At 44.9% G+C, this 12329-nt stretch overlaps 1 long non-coding RNA gene across 1 annotated transcript in view; it reads left to right on the forward strand.

Annotated features, from left to right (window-relative positions):
• Positions 1-209: 209 nt before the first annotated feature.
• LOC134170864 (uncharacterized) overlaps positions 210-12329 on the forward strand; it is a 38355-nt gene continuing 26235 nt past the window's right edge. The window contains exon 1 of the long non-coding RNA XR_009967398.1: positions 210-288. This is a non-coding gene — a long non-coding RNA (uncharacterized LOC134170864). The remainder of the gene's footprint in view (positions 289-12329) is intronic.

Genomic DNA, 12329 nt, shown 5'->3' on the forward strand with positions numbered 1-12329 from the left:
ATGAACCCTGCCTGAGTGGTGTCAGGACAAATATGTTTGGCATTCTGAAAACTGAAAGTAAAAAGATTAAACAAACCTGAATATAAAATGTAGCAGATGACCTAATGTCCTCAAGGGTAAAAATGTACCTTTAAGATGAGAGTCAATGTTATCAATGTCTAGTTTGCTGCACTGTCAAGAGAAGAATCCAGCAGGTTTTCTATGGGGACTGTCTGGCTTCCTGTGAAGTTCATGGTGATAAATTGAGTGATTGAACATTATTAAGAGGTTGGGAATCAGGACATGAAGGTACTGGTTGGTTGTGCTATAAACTTGCTGAGAGTTCTTGGGCAACTTAATTATTCTTTGTGTCTCTTTTTCTTCAGAGTGAAAGTAGCAATAAAACATTCCTAACTTCTACACACAAAATTAAAAGCATAAAGCAGGAGGAGTAGAGGTATTGCTCATGTACTGTCTGCTGTCATTGCTCTGGGGTAATGAATGAGAAGTGCAGTTAAGGGCAGAGCGTGCATTACTGTACTAGCAATAATGGAGTAAGATTGTACTGAGTATTAACGTTAGAGATCTATAAAAATATTAACTTTCTTACTGCTTCCAAAAATAAGCTTGTCTCTCCTTTCTCTGGACAGCTAACAGCACTTGCTGCCTCTAGTGACAATCCTGAAATGGCAACTCTCAGCCTCTGCCTGCTCCCTTGTTTCTGTCCCCGTTAGGATATGACATAGAAGGTTGCAGGGCACCATGTTTCCCAAGTGCTGGATGATGTCAACCCCAATCATCTATGTATCATGTCTCTGGGGCACCGAAGCATTTAATTTTTTGTGCCCTTTCTGATGAAGAGGAACTGGAACTAAGCACTTTTGCCTTTCATAGCCCCTGGCTAGTAGTATCTGGCATGGGAAACCAGCTATATTGAGCAGGCTGTGCTGGAGCTTCCCATTTGAACCGTAAGTGCTTAGAAATTACGGTGCTTGCATCCCACCTAGTGGAGGGATCAGATTAATTCATCAGCTGCTTGCTGCTAAGTAAGCACGTTAATTCTGCTGTGACTGTAGGAGCAGAGCTATCAGCCCTGTCGGGACACAAGCACTCTGCACAACATGCTCACGTATTGTTGATTCAACCCGCGCAGGATGAATTGGGTGCATTTATTGACATAAGTCTTGAAGCTTACACTGATGTCAGACAGCTTTAGTTGTACTGGAAGACCAAGTCAAAAAGACAATCTAAAGGCCAGCTTGTGAGAGTTCAGCATGGGAGAAAACCAGCTCTGCAGCAATGATTCCTTGAGAGTAAAGTGAGCAATCTAATACTTGACAACTTGTTAGGTGTCCCCCTCTTCCTGTTATAAATACATAATAAGCTTATAAATAAAGACAACCTTGAGGCATCTATTTTGACCTTTTGTCTTCCTGTCAGCCTACAAAACTGGTCACCCCCACTTTTCCATGGCTGTGTGGCAACAGCTGGCTGTCTTTTACCAGAGGCATCAGCTTTGCTGCTCCAGCTGTAGTTTGAGTTGCTGCCAATGATTAGAACTAATTGACCATTTTGAGGCTAACAAACCCTCTGAATTCTCCTACAACCCCATAAGGATCATCATCCACCTTAGCAGATATTTACTTCACAGGCAGGATCAAGGGGAGATATCCCTTCTTCCCACGTGGAAGAGGCTGCAGAGCCAAAAACTGTTAGGTTATCCTTCACTATCCTAGTGCAAGGAGGAGGTGCTCACTAACAGGTCAGAGGAGCAGGGTACATCACAGAAAACCCTAGTGTCAATAGAATTAACAATCCTCGTATCTGCACAGATTACTTTTGTCTTGCGCTGAGAAAATGAGGAGGATTCCCAATAGGTCTGAAAGTGAACTTGAGTGAGCCCTTCTTGAGGGGAGTTTACTCTGCCAGCCATAAAAGCCTCGTTCCTCACTGACCCCCTGCAGCTACCTAGCACAGAGTTCTGTCTGCTGCCACATGCAGGCATTTCCCACCCTGCACCTCAACATGTGGGATGCTCATGTGCTAGGAGAAAAGGAAGTTAGCCCTCAACACAAGAGAGGATTGCATATACTTTCTGCTCTGTTATAGGCTTGAATAGGTCATCTCTCTCTCAAAAAGCGTGTGATCTATCTCGGTTTCACAGGCAAGAGTTTCCCTTACAACCATCAGTCTTGCGGGCACAGATTGAGTCTGCAGGCATGGAATACTGCAGGTGTGAGTGAACACACAAGATAAATGAGTGTGCCCCCATCCTAATGGGTCATCCACTGCTCCTAAGGAATTGCTTAGGCAATGTGTAGGACAAGCTTGCACGCAGAGAGCTTATGGAAACCTATTTTGTAGATATTCCAGATTCCAGCCAAAAGGATTCCTCATGCATAATGGCAGTATTGGAAGGGAGTTGTTCATTCCCCTTCCTCTTCTTCAAGATAGAAGCCAATTCCAAGTTTAAACACTGTTTCTTTACACAACATAAAAATACAATGCCTTTTCCTATGTGGCAGTGCCTCCAGCCTTTGCACACACAGATCCAAATCACGTATTCATAGGATGAGAATGCTCTGCTCCAAGTGCACTAGATGGCAGTGTTCCTTTTGAGCAGGGCACAGCCACTGCTCCACCATGATCGCCGCATTCAGAAAGCCAGGCCCTTAACTACTGTTGGCATTGTCATTCCCAGGGTATTCTTCCAAATTTGTGGTTTCCAACCTTTGTGTCTTTCTGAGGCGGAAACTTCATCCTGCCTCCTGTGTCCCGTCTGCTGTTTCTTGTAGGAAAGCCTTCTTTATGTGCAGTTGTTCTCTATTGCTTCTTGCTGTTGAGCCCTCAAAGGTAGCACCCAATCCAAAGGCTAGTTGTGTTTTTGCAGCACAGGGGCTGTGGTTTATATGTTGCTTAATCTTATTCAGACTGAGCTTAACAATAAGTTTTACAGCAGTTTCCCCTGTACAAGGGTTGATCTGTGGTCTCTATTTCTCTTTGGGATTCTGTGGAGAGAAGGTGCTTTCTTGATGTACTAATATGAACTTGGAGCTGTCAGGTTACACATATGGCTTTCAAGGATGAAGCCAAGGATATTTTGGCTCAGTGAGATGCTGGGGATGCTCAGAATCAGCATACCTTACCAAGGCTGCATCTAACCACAAGTTGGGAGAGAGGGTGAAATAATTTTGGTAGCCTTGTCTCATATTTGAGATTCCTCTGTCTGGTTCCTTAACACTGGTTCATTAACATTGCTCACATCTAGTGAGGTACTTTAGCTTTCTCAACTGTCTGGGTCTGCCCCTTTTGACCCCAAAATAAGGCTTCAACTCATTTAGCAACTGTGCTTCTAGGAGACAAAGCAACTCTAAAGCAAACAGCACACTCCATGATGTGATGTGGAAGGGATGATGAGGGTTAAGTGCAGCTCAGAGGGAAAGAGCAAAGTGGTGCTCAAACAGTCTTGATTGACTTCTACTCCTCGTAAGGCAGGAAAGTTGTAGAAGGCACTCATTTAGGAGGCACATCTGATGGCAGTGTTAAACAGATCCCAAATGGTTGAATGAGAGAAGTCTTGTCACTATGGACTCTGCTGAAAAGTGGAAGATAGAACTGTTTCTCTGGTAATAAATCCCTGAGAAGCCCCAACATTGAATTTACATGCATGGCAGAGCAACGTCTCCTGTTCAGTGTGATGCCTGCACTCAGCCCATTCTTGCAGAAACTGGAGGAAGACGTAGGAAATAAACCCAGCCCTCACACTGCACAATCAGTCTATAAAGACAACACAAGTAGACTTGAGTCTAATCCCAACCCTAGTGTTTACCTATAGGAAGAAAACTGAGCTGGTGTAGCCTTCACCCTGGCTCTGGGCTCAGATTTCAGCTCAGGCATCTATGCTTAAGTGGAGGGTAAGGAGACTCCCCCCCCCCGATTATAGTGTTTACTGCTTAAGTGTATCAACACTGACCACTTTGGATGCAAACACACCAAAGCTTGTTGGACACCATACTATACCTTACCAACAGCCCTTCTCAACGTACCAGATAACCTGTCTAGATCACAACACTCAGGAGCTTGGAATCTACATCCTGGTGCTACACCTCAGGCTTCCTGCAAATCTGTATCTCCTGTAGCGGCATGCTATGGTGTCCTTTTGGTGGCCAGAAACAGTGGCCCCTGTGGGGTAGTTTCTGGTGGCAAGCATAGCTTGTCCCCATAGCCAAAAGAGGGCAGCATCCTCCCTCAGCTGGGAAGGCAGAGGAGGAAGGAGCTGCCTGGCCACACATCTCTTTCTAAGGAAAAAGCATGCTTTATCAGATGGCATTTTAGAACAAACGTTCACTTTAAGACTTTGTGCATCTGTTTATAACGATACCAACTGATTTACAGCTTGGAGGGGATAAATTGGTGGGGACAGTTTATCACGCACCTATAAATAAAGCCCAAGCCACTTCTTGGTGTGCCATTCCCAGCTGCCCATGCCTGCCGTTATCCCAGCAAGAAGGTGTGGCAGTCTCCTGGTAACCAGCATCCCTCCCCAAGCAGCAGCACAGCAGGAAAGGCAACTGCATCTGTTCCAGAGTATATAGCTTTACACTACAAGGCGGTGGTGTGGAGGGGAGGCAGAAGGGAAGAACAAGTGGGTAGGTGCTCTCCATTTTTGTTGCCATTTTATATTCATATATAAGTAATGACACAACTGGACTTTAGGAAAAGCAGCCTGGAAATAGAAGACTCCAGCATTTAGCAGTGGCTCGCATGCCAAATGGGGGCCCTCTTTCCTAGAACTACATCTCTAAGCAGTTATCTGCATAATCCATCGTGGTGGATGCCCGTGGAAGCCCACACTGGTGCTCATACCGTCTGTACATCTGGCAGCCTTCAGGCACTGAGCTCCCAGTGAGCTCAATGGAAACATGATGCAGCTGGAAACATCCAGGCTGTGCTGCAGCAAGGGAGAAAATACACAAAGCCTTTTTCCCTGGCCAGGTTCCTCCTGCAACAGGTGAGAAGGCAAGAGGAAAGGCCAATAGCTACTGCTGCACCACTCCGCAAAGTAAAGAGGAATGATCACAGAAGGATTTCCCATCCAGGGAACCAGCACTCACTTGTAAGCTTGGGGAAAAAAAAAGAGAGCAAGCCTGTGCTGGCAGAGATGTGCCACCAGCATTTCATTTCAGAGCTCCTGTGGTATGCTTCTTATTGGCCTAATTAACGAGCTTGAAAGACTAGGAGTCACAAGGTTCATATGCAAAACAGATGGTAGACAGGACATCAATAAAGCTCTTTTAGATTATGCTGGGGGAAAAAGCAGCAGCTTTTGCTTGAAATAATTTCAAGCAAATGGCTCTTGATTTACAGCCCTCACAGAGCACGTATTTATACTGTTGCAAGCCTTTAAGAATGCAAGCTTCTCACTGAAGATGAGTTTAACTACAGCAGTAGAGGAGGGTGGGCTGGATCTAGATGTGCTTGCATTACATCACTGTGCAAAAGGAGGTCTTGCTACCGGCCCTGCTACTGACCTAACGCACACCATTTGAGCCCTGCGCTTCTGCCAGCCTTATTTAAAAATGGGAATACCTCCTTTATGTAATGCTTCAAGATCCTTTTAAGCCACATAGGATTAATTATTGTAGCAAACAGAAGAAAATGGAAGATTGTTAGAGGTTCATGTCCTTCAATTTCTGAGGACTGCTCTATTTAAGTCCTCAAGTGCTTTTACCATTTTGATTAGAACGATTTCAAAGTAAAGTCAAGCTGAGCCATTTTGCAGGTCACCAAGTCACCTCTGACTCAGTCCAGTCCTTCCATGAACCACGGGGAAGGACTTAGGCCCTGAAAATACACAGGGGAGAGCCAACAAAATTGGTATTTATCAGACTGTATTTGGGACACTGTCCCTCACTTTTGTTAGGGACAGTGTATAGTTCATAGATTTAAGCTAAGCAGATTTTATACCACCATGCCCATGGCAGTATAATCTAGACAGCTGGAGGGATTCAAAGAGCAGTGAAAATATATTATTATGGATAGAAATGTCCTGCATAGCCAAAGACATGGCATGGGTTTGTAGTCTGTCTGCTAGCTCATACTGTCACATCACCACCACAACCAACGCTCACACCCCCAGCAATAAGTACTAGGATGTAAGCACACTCTATATTTCCACTTTAATGCAACAGGCTTGGCTCTCAGCTTCACTGTTACCGTGACATTCGATGCTGGTTTCAGACATGAAGAAAGTCTCTCTGGGGTGACTGCAGTCACTGTATAAGAAACCCAGCACTGAGCTGTAAACCATGAAGTGAGAGCTTAGCAAAAGCTTGGTTTAATCTATTGACCAGACCTATTGAAGAAGTGACTGCAGACTAAAAAGCAGCCAGGAGTGTTCAGAACCTGGCCTCATGAGAAGCCAAGTATGAGCAGAATAGAGCCATTTCTGCAGCCCATGCCTGTTGCGGCTACAGAGGATGTGCTCTCTGTTCCGGGGGGGGGGGGGGGGGGGGGGGGGGGCAGAGGGGAAAATCCCACACTTAGCTGTTTATATTTACCTAAAGCCCTGATCCCAGCTGATTCTATCGGAAAGAGGGAAGAGCCACGCTACAGCAAATAATTAACTTCTGTGCTGATTGTGGCAATGGTCAGAAACAGAGGTCATCAGATATGCTTGTCTCTGGTGAAGCATTGAGAGAAATGGATTTGCAGCTCTCAGATGTACTTCAGTAGGAAGCAAAGATGGTGTGCTCAAAGCAAACGGGATCAGTGGTTTTCCTGTGTTCCTTAAAAGTGCTAAAGGGACCTCGTTCGTTCAAGCCACAGGAAGGCACATTAATATCCAATCAGCTTTTGGCAGAGCACAGAACAACAGTAAAACACTTGCCAGAAGCACTGAAGCACAGAGACTCTGGACTGGGCAGATCCAGTAATCAGCTGGAGCATGTGTAGTGGCAATTAGACAGATGTGCATAGGGCTAAAATTGCATTTCAATGCCCCTAATCTCCTATTCCACCATATACTCACCTCATCTCCAGTCACCAAGACTGCAGATATCTTCACATCCCTCCAGGAGTCCATAGGTCCCTTTTGCCCAGTTTCCTATTTGGGATGTTGTACTGTTTGTACAGTGCTGCTTGTGCAAAGCTATGGGCAAAATAAACCCCTCCAAAACCAAGTCCATCCTACTGCCTTTTCCACAGAGGGGATGAGGAGCGAGAGCACCACACAACCACATCCCTATACAGGTGACACTTGAATCTGTGCATCATGGATTTCCAAGCTTATCTTTGCTTCTCTGTGTGCCTGATAGGAGCACCTCCATGCTGAGCTCCTGCCTCACTGTGACTGGAGCTGAAGCAATAGGTACATACCCTTGGAGCCTGGATTCCCCCAAGTCATGCACACATACTGCGACTATTCTTCTAGAGAGACTTCCCTTTGGATGTAATAAAGGAGAGTGATTGCTTGCTTATTCCTTCACAGACACAGCAACACATACCTATGATCGGCAGAGGATCTGACAGCAACACCCATGTGTGTGATGTGGGTGCTGCCCTCTGTCACATCTTATCCCTCAGTAATAACTGAGGGACTGTCTTCTATGGGGCCAGGAGGGAATTATTTGCATTTCTTTTAAAGTCTCTCCCTTCCCTGATGTCTTTTTGTTCCCTGACCTGAGACCAACCAGCCCAGCCCTTAAGCCAGCACACATGCAGAAGCTGCATGGTCAGCATAGAGGCATCAGTAAGCTGCCCGAGGAGGGGTCTCCACAACATGGTATCCCTGCTGTTATCCCCAGTCAAATCTCAAATCTTGGATTTGACTATTTTGAGCATCACCTGCAAGTTCTAGACAAGCAGATGATCCTTACTATGTGCAATCACTACGTGGACAAGGGGTGAGGACTTGCTCAACCCAGCACTTCCCAATTCTGTGAGCAGGTTTTTGTAGGTCTCTTCCTGCACCATTTATGTGCCCTCAGACACTGCACAGGGGGCTACACGTACACCAGAGGCCTGGGCTCTACTCTAAAGGCCATTACAGTAAGCACTGCAGCACCCACGCCTTTATGGGATCTTGTTCTGCACAGCAGCGAGCCACATGGTCTGGTGACTAAAGCACAGGCTTAGGCATTGGTTTCTACTGCCAGTTCCAATATTGACATCTTGTGTTATTAGCTAATACTTGCAGACAAAAGGACATCAGTGGCATATTGCATAAGCACACTTAACGCTTAAAAGAGAAAGCTATTCTCCCAATAAGTACAAAAACATCAGCCCAATGTTTCTTTGCATGCTGTTTTCCCTTGGACTCACCTTTCATTGTAATTACACAAGTTTGCATTAAAACAGGTCTCTGCTTTCACAGAGGCTTATTGGTTGCAAGCAGCAATGGCCCTACAATTCTTCAGAAGATATTTGTAGTGAATAGTTGTTTATGCAGTGCCTTCTTCCTCCCCATCAAAATCCTTCATGAGTTCTATAGGAAGCCATGTTGCTCACCTTACACCACAGATATTTCCAAAGCAGAACACACTTACTGTACAGTAATAAGACTGAAATTTCAGCCAGAAGCTAACAAGTAACTTCATATCCAGTTTAAACAGAAGGGAAAGTGTATCTAGACATTGGATTTTGTAGTGCCAGTGCTTTATCGGAGTGCTACAGGAATCACAATGACTATAAATGGTCAGAAACTCCATTTTAGGTTTCGTGCAAGAGATGGCACTGTTAGCACCAGCAATTAATTTAGAACCAGGAGGAGGTGTATGTGGGAGGGCACGGATGTATTTTTAAAGGTAGATTACAAACATTAATATTAGAAGAAGTATTTTTGTTTCTGTTTTGATTAACAGAAGGTTATTAATTTTTCACTGAAGGCTCATACGTTCCATTGCGCGCAGATTGATATTTCACTGGGACATAGGAAACAGAAAATAGTGTCAGCTAGGAAAGGAAACCCAGAAATCCAATGCCAACCAAACTAGATATGTTTCTTGTTTCATCAAAAATGGATTATTCTTTCCCCAGATGAAAAAGCCTACGCATATGTACGTGCCAGCACCAGTATTATAAGTGGGAAAAGGTGAAGAATTTAGTTCCTACAGGTATGATTTGAATCTTCATTTGCTTGATACCACAGTTAGTAGCCAAATATTTCTAGCTTTAAAGTCACAAAGTAGAGTTAAAGAAACCCCAATAACAGTCTCAGCAAAGCAAGCAATGTTCACAAAGCGGACTTCCCACGCCTAAACTCGCTACCCGAATCCCACAGATGTTTCTGGCTAACATTGCACTCACCTTTGTTAGGCAGGCTACCGGTAAAACACTAAATCTCTGCTGCTTACTGTAGAGCCTCAAACACATTGAGCTTAATGCCTTCATAAGACCTTGGCCCTTGATTGGGATTGCAGATGATTAGGGAGAAGAGCTGCCTCCTTGGTGGGTCCTGACCCATCAGGTGTGTCTAAATCACACAGAGCTAGCGCACTGCAGCTGAATGCTGTGGTGTCATCATGACAGGCAAATTCACCCAATACTGAGGATATTCGCTGTGGTGTGAAGCAGCCAGATTCCCCTCCCAGGCAGGGAAGGGAGCGGAGGCTACTCTGAGATGTACTTTTAAGCATTTAATAAAACCACCTTTTCCTCCTTCCGCTTTGATGCTAAAGCCCAGTAAAGGGCCTTTAATCACAGCATTTCCTATTAGTTCCTTTGGGTGGTTTACCATCATCCTGTGGTTTCCTAATTGGTGAAGCTGACCAAAGCAGAGGCTGGGAGCTCTCCCTCCACTTCCTTGCGCCCTGTGAACTCTTGTGACAGAATAAGGGATGGAGTGGGAAAACAAACTGGCTGAGGGTGCCCCTTTTGACAGCAATCTGCTTTCCCAGCAACTAAAACCAATTATGGTGCTACAGCTGTGTTGCCTTTTCTAAAGGGGTCTAGCGCAGGGTCTGAATGCACCTTCTCATGGAGACTCTGAATGCTTTCAGCATCTAGCTCAGTTCTTCAGCACAAATTGGTCTTGAAGTCTCAGTGTAAATGTGTCCTAAACAGTAAATGTATTTATTGTGCAGGGAGAAGAATAATTCATAAGTGAGAGAAATACAAGCTGATCTTGTTGACCAATTAAGTTACGGGAAAGTGACAGTTTCAAGGGTATGATGGTGCTTCAGTGTTAGGAAGCCAGAAAAGCATTGTAAGAATTGTGGTATGTGATGTACATCTGAGTCACTCATTTCTAAGAAAGGAAACGAAAAGAGTTTGAAGTTTCCTACTATCAACCCGCCTGCACTTACATTTAACTGCCGAAATCCAGACCCACCCAGCTCTGCCATAAAGCAGCTTTGCTTGGGATGTTGGGCAATTTCCTAGGGTAAGAAATCCCATATCATAGGAGGGCACCGTGAGGCCCTTTTAATGCCTTTCAGGAAGAAAATCCCAAAACTGAGGAGAGCAAGAACATTGCACATGATTTAGAAAAAGCAAGATCATGGGAGCTAAACTATGCTGATTCAGCTGAAAACATGAAGTTGTGGGAAGATTGTGCTGCATCCCCACCAGAGAAGCTCAATTAAATAAGCTAACAGAAACCTGTTACATACAAATCTGCTGGCTCAGCGTGCCAAGACGGGCCAGTTTCTGCAGCCAGTAACACCAAGGGACAGGCATGTCTAGCGTTAGAACCAGCTGCTTTCAAAAATGCATTCTGAATTGCAAAAATGCATCATGAGGCACTTACCTATAATCGGGCACTTGGGGGTGGCACTACTCTGGAGAAAGCCTCAAACAAGAAACTTAAATGACGGCCGTCACAGCTCTAAGGGACTCAGTGTTCATCACAGGCAGAGGTCGAGCAAAGAAGGTGCCAGCTCTTTGATAGATTGTCCTGTCCTCAGCTTAATGTCAGCTTCAGTGTCATTCACAGCAGTGAATGGATCTGTTGGGATGCCCTAGCATCCTGTGGTATCATCTCTTTTCAGGACTCCTGGAGTTAGAAAGTCATTGGAATTCAGATAGAAGGCTTTGCATTGGCTGTCCAGACAAGCTGAAAGAGACCTGTGGATGGAGATACTGGATCTCAATCTTTCTCCACCGAAACGCAACTCTGAACTCAGTGAAGAATAGAGATACAGTCTTTCTACTTCCATATGCTCAGGTCAGCTGTGAAGGAGAACACTACCCCTTCCTGTGTCATGGCAATGCTCTTCACAATATACTTTGCTTCTTCACCAGAGCGTTTCCCAAAGGGTTGGAGAAGAATTAGAAAGCAAGCAGGGTTTGATGCTGTGGTGTATTGAGAACCAACCCAAAAAGCACCATCATTTTCTGCTTCCCCAATGGGACCCAGATGGGACCAAGACAACAATCTTCCTGAATTGCTGCTGGTACATGTCATTAATTTAACACAAGGGATGTTGTTGATAGACACCATTTTCTCAGCCTTCCAGTGTCACTATTGATATAGAATCTGCTGCAGAGTCTGGTACTATGCCTTGTTTGCAGTAGCTTTGCTGCATGAAAAGAGAAAGCCCAGCCACCACAGTTAGAGTCATGTATGAAATGTCTGATGCTTGCAGGACTCCAAACACAGAGCTTGCATTCACATGTGCCTAAACTTTCACAGTAAAGAAATATCTATATTATGAAGCAATGTTTGCCCAAGGTAGTGGATTTTGCACAGCAGAGAAACATACTCTTCCATGTTCCCTGCTTTGCTGGTGATGGCTCCTGCTTTTAAGGAGCTAGGACATCCATGTATTTTAAATACAGAAGTTATCCACCATCAAAGTGGTAAAAGAAAAAAACTGGGACCTTCTTCCTGTAGGGCTGGTTTGAGGCAGTGACTGGGAAATGAGCAAAACACATCACTTCTTCTCTGGCTTCGGATGGAGAAGAAGATGTGGAACCTGGCATGAAGGAAAGTTTGTTTCACCACTGGATAATGGACCTATATAGCTGCTTCTGACACACTGGCTTTCACACACCCCACCTCATAGGCAGCAGCCTCACACTGCACCATGCACAGGCTTTCAGCAGCAGCCTTACTGGGTCTGTATGCCAGACGCCACTGGTCCCTGCCTCCTGTTGGCTCCCAAAGCTATATAAATGGATTTCTATCATTCACTGCTGATGCCCTCTCTGGTAATGTTTGTTTCATGCATGCTAATGAGAAGACCAGTAAGGACAGATTTATGTTTGGCTCAGCCCAGAGGTAACACGCATGAAAATGCCGACACAAATGCTGAGTAAAAGGGATTTGAAAATCAACATCCCCTACTGTTACCAGCCACAGTGTAATCCTTTTCCAGGCTTGTTGGGAAATGTCCTTGGAGAAGCTGACA

Source organism: Pezoporus occidentalis, unplaced genomic scaffold (assembly GCF_034315485.1).
Source record: "Pezoporus occidentalis ecotype Australia unplaced genomic scaffold, CSIRO_AGI_Poc_V1 ctg111, whole genome shotgun sequence".
In the NCBI taxonomy this organism is placed as follows: domain Eukaryota; kingdom Metazoa; phylum Chordata; class Aves; order Psittaciformes; family Psittacidae; genus Pezoporus; species Pezoporus occidentalis.